At 27.7% G+C, this 9,223-nt stretch overlaps 1 protein-coding gene across 1 annotated transcript in view; it reads left to right on the top strand.

Annotated features, from left to right (window-relative positions):
* The window catches only part of LOC126902512 (uncharacterized), a 28,039-nt gene extending 19,493 nt beyond the window's left edge, over window positions 1-8,546 (top strand). Inside the window, exon 3 of the mRNA XM_050679875.1 lies at window positions 8,528-8,546. The gene's annotated coding sequence lies outside the window, so the exon portion shown is untranslated. The remainder of the gene's footprint in view (window positions 1-8,527) is intronic.
* Window positions 8,547-9,223: the final 677 nt, after the last annotated feature.

The following is a 9,223-nucleotide window of genomic DNA, read 5'->3' as shown; positions in this document are numbered from 1 at the left end:
TATATATATATATATATTAATATTAGCGGTGGCGGTAGGAATATAATGATCTTCGCATAATATCGCGGCACTTTTGCTGGCGTCGACGACGCGATCCTCGGGCGTCAAAAGGTTAGCAGCGTAGATGACAACAGTGCGCGAGTGCGGATCGGTTTGTTGACGTCACTTTGACAACGAGAAGAAGACTACGGTATCATTAACGGCGGGACGTCGTCGGCCGTGAGCACTTGCTGGACTTTGCACCGCGGCGTAAAACGATACAGGGCCATGTCAATCACAATAAAAATGTATTTATATATATATATACATAATTGATGACACGCGCTCGTCTACGCGTTGGAAAATATTGTTGTCTACGAGTGGTGAGCGGGGTGGAGCGAATGCGTTACGACAGTATAGTCTCAAGGTCATACACGACGGAATACGCGACATAATAACACGTGCCGTGTGGAGTTACAAAACTTACAAACAAACGACAAACAACAAACAACATACACGTGAAACTAATATAAGCGTGTTAAAAAGTTCTTTTATTTATTATATCTTTACGGGTGATACCATTATCATTCTTCTTTATTAACACGCTTATATTAATTTCACATGCATGTGAGTTGTGTGTTTATACATTAGGTATAACATTTCCCCGCCCACAAAACAAGGCTATACCTAGTGCATAATACGTTTAGGTACTTAAGTCTCTTTACATGTATATATACAGAGTGGACCACACTCACTGACAACTTAAATAACTTTTGATCCAGTTAATATTTTTAGTTGATTTTTTTTTTAAATAATAGTTATACGTTAGGTCTATAGCTATATCTCAATAATTAATTTTTTTACATTTTATTAAAAATATTAATTATTTTTAAATTTTAAATAAAATGTAAAAAAAAAATCTAAGATAGCTATTTTGTAGAGTAGAATTTAAGAAAAATTTTAGTAAAAAAATATCTTATTAATATTCAGTAGTAAATATTCTGTAGCGTTTTGAAGTTTGTGAAAATTTGAATTTTCATGTACTATTTTACGGTATTAAACATTGAAATACGTATTGAGAAAAGGACAGAAGAAAACGCTATCTTTTCATGATTACTGTGTATACATATGATGATAATGTGTATACATTACAAACTTGGCATTAATACCATGATAAGAAATTAGATAAGGCAATTATTACTTATCACTCTCATTCAAAAGTATATTGAAAAGATAGCGTTTTCTTCTGTCCTTTTCTCAATACGTATTTCAATGTTTAATACCGTAAAATAATACATGAAAATTCAAATTTTCACAAACTTCAAAACGCTACAGAATATTTACTACTGAATATTAATAAGATATTTTTTTACTAAAATTTTTCTTAAATTCTACTCTACAAAATAGTTATCTTAGATTTTTTTTTTACATTTTATTTAAAATGTAAAAAAATTAATTGTTGAGATATAGCTATGGACCTAACGTATAACTATTATTTAAAAAAAAAATCAGCTAAAAATATTAACTGGATCAAAAGTTATTTAAGTTGTCAGTGAGTGGTAGGCCACTCTGTATATTCTAATTACTATTAAAAATATATATTAATATGCTTTATTCTCATTAAAAGATACAGAGTGTATTCATTCCGATTACAAAGAATCATTCACGTATCGTCATTTTTCGTCACTACCTCCACGTTGCGCGCCTGCTGCTTTCTTTGGATGTGGTAGCCGTTTCTCAGACTCCCTCCCTGGAATCGAACCCTGTATTCCCGTTACCCGTTACAACCATAATATTGATAGTAACTACTATCATAACATGAAACTAAAAAGTAAAAAATAAAAATAATTTAAAAAAACACGCTTTTAAAGCACATCGAACTAAAAAGTTAAAAATAATTTTTAAAATAAGCTTAAAACAATAATAAACGAAAAATACTAGTATTATTGTGAAAAAAAGCTTTGGTGCTTTGTGCCATAGTTTTCGTATATTGAGCGACCGACGTTCATTTTTCGTTCATTATTGTTTTAAGCTTATTTTAAAAATTATTTTTAACTTTTTAGTTCGATGTGCTGTAAAAGCGTGTTTTTTTAGTTTTTTTTAACTATATTTTTAATACCATTCCCATCAACTTTATATTTAGTTATTACAGGTAACTCATAAAATCATAGGTTAAAATAATTTATTTAAAATAATATGTTTAAATTACAGGTACATAATGCTTTAAAATTTAAACAGTTGGTATGGTAGGCAAATTACATTCAAGTGAACACGAAGATATGACAATAATTTAAAAATAACTTTGAGAAATAGTTTTTCAAATTAATGAATAATTACAGTTATTGATATGTTTAAAAATTATAAATATATGAACGTAATTATAATATGATCGTTTTTTTGTTAACAGTTAAAATGATAAAACACAAATAGAAAATTTATTAGCATTTGTGATATATAAAAAAGTAGTATAGGTTTTATTTCTGTTAATTAAATACTTGAAGCGGTAATAATTTTAAATTATCAACTACGATTAAAATTATATTAAAATAAAAAAGTTAAGTTAAAAAAGTTAATTTTTTGTGAAAAAGTTGTAATTTTAAATCCTCCACTGTGGGCAGATAATGGGTTAGATTTTTAAAAAAAACCCAGCACAGGGAGGTCGCGACACATTGGTGACGTGGCATAGTTGGATCAAGTATAATGATATCTGATAGTGATTAAAATCACTAAAAATGTAAAAAATAAAATCGAGAATTTTCACACAAAAATATCATTCGGTAGCCATTTTCACCATGAAGACAAGTCCAGAGGTCAAAATTTTTTTTTCCATAATAAAGTACATTACATAAATTCAAATCTTTAATTATTAGTTTATCATTAGAAGAGGCATGAATAACTTGCTCAATTTCAGCTGGACTTAAGTTAGGTTTTATATCTGACAATTTAAGTTGCGCTCTAAAGTATCTAGCTAAACGTGTTCTTAAGTCATTTACGTTTCCTAATTCGTCTAAGTTTTTACTTTTACACAAATTTATAAGATCATCTTTTTTTAATGAATATATATCACTAATTTTGTTTAATTTAAATTTTTGAATTTCATTAATATTCATAATAAATCATAATAATTAAGTAATCAAATTAATATTCTAGAAAGTCGAAATTAATTTTTATTAAAATTATGAACTTTTTTTTTTTTCTTTTTTATTATTAAAAAAAAATAAGATGTTTATATATAAAAAAAATTTGTATAATTATAAAATTAAATTAAAACTTAGATCTTTTAAAAATGTGTAAATGGTTTTTTGTTTTTGTGGTCAGTTCATTAAATAGGTCAGTCAATTGTGATATACCGTCGTCTAAAATATTAATGAGTTCCTGGTCAGAAAATATTATGTCAAAAGCAAATGTATCTAATTCTGAATTAGTATTATCCCCAAAAATTTCTTTTAATTTCTCCTCTATGTCCTCAATATTACTCATATTATAGACATATGAGAAATTATAAATACACACACAAAAAAATTTTTTTTCTCTGGGAAGATTTTTAAATTACTAAAATTTAATAACTAAATAAAATTATTATATATATATAAATATATTTTGCACTAACCTCGAGTCTTCCGGTTAAATGTTTCAAGTAATCCTTGTATTGTAGTGATCGACGGTTCAATTTATTGACGCGAAATTACACGCACACACAAATTTCGATGCCACGAAAAAACTTCGAGGGGTCGTGTCGGTACGAACCTCGAGTTGGGCGCCAATTTTATGTCGTACGTCGGTAGTACCCCAACGTAGACACAAAGGTTTACTAAAGTTTTATGTATATATATATTGACGATGAGTTCGCCGTTCGAGCTCTTCCCGAGTCCTCCCGTTGGATAAACTGATCAGCCCCAATCTCTCTAATTAGTGGACCACTAAAGGGGTAGAGTTTAGACCCGTCAGCACGGTCTAGCTCAAAAGTAGCAGACTGAAGGGTGGCTCCTTGTCAGCCACCAGCACAACTACCTTTTTACTATACCCACTAAAGGACGGTTAAGCCCAAACACTAGCCAGCTCGTACACTAATTATTAAGATTGACTAAAGGACCAGCAGTCCAACCTAGACTCTAGCCACACCCACACACACACACACACACACACACACAATTTTCGATATCACCGTGAAAATAAAATATTGCGCTAAGTCAAGATTTTTAAATAGCTATTTTATTTACGAAAAGTATTAAACACAAAAGTCAAATATAATATAACACAAAAATTAATTAAATCTTACAAAAAGTATATAGTTATTCTTACGTCAACAACCTAACCCGCAACTCGACGTTTCTTCGACAAAAACGTCCAGTCTCGTCTCGCTCAGTCTCGACCCGTGTCGACCCCCTATACTCTTCATGTTTCCCTTTTATATTCTTTTTTCCACCATTATTAATTTGCTTACCCTGCATTTCCCTTTTATATGGAATTATTTTATTGCTTAGGAGTTTAAAAATTGCTTACTACTATGTAAAACTTATATTATACTAAAATCGATGTAATTCAATACTTCCTCATATATTTACTACAAAGATACATAAAAAAGTGTCAGACCTTCCGGAACACTTTAAAAAGTTAAGTTGAAAATGTCAATTTTTTGTGAAAAAGTTGTCATTTTAAATCCCCCCCTGGGGGCAGGTTAAGTGTCAGATTTACAAAAATTATATGCTAAATGAAAGGTAATAATATCATGCATCTATATAAAAAAAATGTATATTGATATGTTCATTTTTGAAAAAGTTATGGCAGTTTTTATTAAAAAAAATTGAAAAAATTTCGAAAATTGGCGATTTTTAAATTTGTAATTTTTTTGGAGGTTTCCCACATTTACGGGGAACGAGGGAATTTTTTTCAATTTTTAAGGGCACTGTCTTCGACTAGATACGATTTGTGATCTTTTGACGTATCGTTGAAAGAAATCGGTTCGGTAAGAGCTGAGAAAAAGTGGTAACAGACAAAAAAATAAAAATAAAAATAAACACATCTTAGTGAAACCAATACCTTTTCAGCTTCATGTCGAAGCTAAAAAAACAAAATTTAGATAAATTTTTTAATTTACAATCTTAAACATCGTTTGAATATAACTGTTAATACTAATGAATGTACTGTAATCATAAAATATTATAAACAGAGTGTGATGCTCACCCATATTTATGTTATATTGTTTAAAATATATCAAATGTCGTTATAACTGCATGAGTAACCTACGCTGGTTAAACAAATAATACTATATGCGTTACGTCGTGTAGCTTTATCTATGAATATTGTGCAAATAGCCCTTAACATGTCGTGGTATCCGCAGAGTACCATCGAGTACCCTAAACGTCAATCGACCACCGCTTTGCGCCGACAACGATGACTATAAAACGGAAATAATTAAAATATAGTTAAGGCACCATACTCTAATTATTTCTTTCTGATTACGTGAATTATGCCTAACGTAGCTGTGCGCAGGTGAAATCATGCAGTTAGTTTATTTAGAATTGCTCTAAATGTTACTATCAATAATATTGTGTTAAATATAAATTTGTTTATTGTAGACAAATTTATTCTATGCAATAAATAAAAACAAACTTACTTATAGTGAATGATCAAACACAAAACAACTTGCTTTATTAGGAAAATAACTTATAACAAAAAAAACGAAACAACAAATAAATAAATATAAACTATAGAAAAGAATATTTGAAGCGTCCTTCTTCCTTTACTTGGTTCTTGAACACTGACCGTCGTTGAGATTACAAGCAACCCTCTTGCCCTCACAGCCTGGTAAGTATCACCGAACCCTTTTGTGATGCTAGGCAGTTGGCCAACCGGTCCGAACTATCTGCCTCTCTGTTCACCGACAATAACAAAAATACAAATTATTGTGAAATTTTACATATTCGTAACTAAGAGTTTTTTATGATAATGAGGCTAACTACTATGAAATATGAAGCATATTTGGGAAATGTCCGAACTATGCCGTGTCTCCATAATGCTACTACCCACTGTGCTAGGATTATTTTACTCTAAAATTTAATTTATGATGGTTTATAACATTGAAAATAATTAAAGTATGAATATTTAAATATACAAGTGTAGACCTACTAAATTACTCTGTATAGCAAATTTTCTTTTTAATTCACGATAAATACTAAAAATAATTGCTATATGATAAATTTATGCAAAAATTCAAAAACACTTTAACAAATAACGTCAAAAAATAACACTATTTATAATATGGTAAATAATTAAGAACAAAAAATGGTTAAATAAAATATATAATAGCTTGTAAAAATACATAAAATAGTTTTAAATATTTTTTTTTATGTTAAAAATACAAAAAATGATTATAAAAAAAATTGTATTATTTTTGCATATTAATTTAACGTTTGGATTATCCTATAATGATATTCACTGTAATTTCATAAAGTATATGTTAAATTTTTTTAATCATAACAATCGATATTTAACTGAAATTAGTGAAAACGTAGTAAACTATAATGTACATAATTTGAAAAAATATGGCAACACTATAAAAACTCATGGCGAAATTGTACTAGTAATGTTAGATGTTTTAAGGAAAGCTAATAAAAATTTATACTCTAATCAATTGACGTCAGTTAATTTATACTTCAATAATGTATCTAAGTATGTATATTTCTATGCTAAAAATAATGACGGGATATTTAATATGTCAAATCAAACATCAAGTATTCTTAAAGGCTATATGATGTTTCATCATTTTTATTTAAAACACTTTGAGAGGACGATACAGAAGTATTGCAATAATGTGATATATGACGAAGTATTTATTTATTGTCCTGATTACAACGAATCAGGAGAATATACTCTTGAATATTTTCAATATGTTGGAAAAAAACTTAAAAATCGATTATTACAAAATAATAAGCAACAAAACAAAACGGATGATAACATAAAAAATTTAAATCACAGTGAAGTGTATAAAGTTTTTAATAAAGCTATTAAACGGTCTCAATACTGGGAATTCTTACCGAAAAATTTAATATTTTATGATTTTATGATGAAAAATCCCAAAATTTCCGAAAAAAATTTAATAAGAAGTTCTCAAGATAAGCAATATCCAATATTAATAAACGGACGGTATAAAAATGTTTTAGATATGATTCGATTTGCACCACTCATTTTAAAATGTCCTGATAAAAGTTATTTGAGACTTTTTGATATATTTAGATACGTCAAATATACTTTTTATAAAAAAGAAATAGAAGTATTTCTTACACTACTACTAACAGCAACATTTCGTCCTATAGCTTTACTCGTAAATTTCTTTGTCGTAATTCTTAGGAAATTATCACGCGAATACGACTTTAATAGTAACGAACAAGAAGCTTTAAAATACTATGAAAATATTATTTCTGTTGGTAAAAGAATAATTGATTGTTTTAATAATTTTGTTAATTTGAATCTTTTTGGTGACAATCCAAATCAAGTTTTTTTAGAATTCTTAAATAAAACTATTAACTGCTATAATCATTTTACTCATAAAAAGAATGATGATCTGGTGAATTTATGCAATGATTTACAGAATGCATTAAAATTATTTTTGTACAATAACAAATTTAGAATTACTATTCTTACTGAGCATTTTACAAATGATATTAATGATAATCTAATGAACGCATTGGTTGTGAACCTGAAACAATCAGAAGAATTTGTAGCAGAATTAATAAAACATGATAAATTCTTTGAAGTTATTAAAAAATCTTTTAATATTAACTATACGTTATACTATGAAAACACGTATGTTTTTAATAATTATATAATAGGTAAGATTAATTATTAATTATTTTTATTATAATAAATAATTGTGTTGAACGTTTCAAAAAATTTAATATACCTGATATTTTTGAACAATTTCTGAGAAATTTTATGACATTTCTGAAATAGGACTTTAATATAATATTTCGTATTTTCTTTAAAAATTTAACTTTAAATAATTTTTTGTTTCATATCATGGTATTATTAGAATTGATGTAAAATGTAATTAATAACCTTTTAAAATTAAATTGAATAATTAGATCAGTACAGACTAAATAAATAAATATCTTCTTGACAACTTCATTACTAAAAATTCTAGTAGTTTTTTTTTATCTATGGCATAAATTAATTAGTTTTAATGTAGAACATTGGAAGTTTTTCCTTTTATCAACTTTTTAAATAAATCATATCCTGTAAAAATATCATTATTATTTATTTTTAGACGCGCTATGTGAAACTAATGATATTTACACAAAATTATATAAACTCAACGGTGATGCAGCCACTCAAATCAGCGATCTCAAGGAAAAAAGTGATGCTGATGATAACGAAAATAAAAAAAAAATTATTATGGAGCATCAAAATCACCCTAACAAGAATTTTAAGAATAAATATAGACGCAGTATATACTCTCCTAAGTACATAATAGATTACATATTGTTCATATAACTTGTCCTAGTATAATATTTATAAATATNGATTACATATTGTTCATATAAATTGTCCTTGTATAATATTTATAAATAAATATTCAGAATGGTTGAGTTTGAGATCTTTTTATTATATTATATTATAAATTCAACAAAAAAACATAAAATGTAAATTTTTTTAACACGCTTATATTAGTTTCACATTTATGTTTGTTGTAAGTTTGTAACAAGCCACGTATTATTATTCTTCGTATCCCGTCGTCTATGGCCTTGAGACTTGACTGTCGTAACGCATTCCCCCACTCCGCACTCCAATCGACGATAAACAATATTTTCCTGTATGATTTTATTTTTGGTTATCGTACCCGTTCATTTGTCCGTATTTTCAATAATATATAAATATATATACATAAACAAATTTTGTTGAATTAATATACAATTATAATACATATGGGATTACAAATACTGGCNTTATAATACATAAGGGATTACAAATACTGGTATCTAAATGGTTTTTTTTGGCTAATTGGTAAATACACATTATTGTGAGTTTATAAACACAGTAACTGGAAATACAGAAATTATATTTATTAATAGTCATAATTGACAATAAACGATCCGTAAAAAATAGATTAATTAAAACGGTAGCACAGTGGGGTCGAGGCACAGTATAGACGTGGCATAGATGAGATAAGTATAGATGATATCTGACAGTGATTAAAATCACTATCATAAGAAACGCTTCGATGCAAATCTGTAGATAGTGTTTC

The sequence above is a fragment of the Daktulosphaira vitifoliae genome, unplaced genomic scaffold (genome assembly GCF_025091365.1).
Source record: "Daktulosphaira vitifoliae isolate Bord-2020 unplaced genomic scaffold, ASM2509136v1 Scaffold_3, whole genome shotgun sequence".
Lineage (NCBI taxonomy): Eukaryota > Metazoa > Arthropoda > Insecta > Hemiptera > Phylloxeridae > Daktulosphaira > Daktulosphaira vitifoliae.
This window is presented reverse-complemented; position numbering and strand designations above follow the sequence as displayed.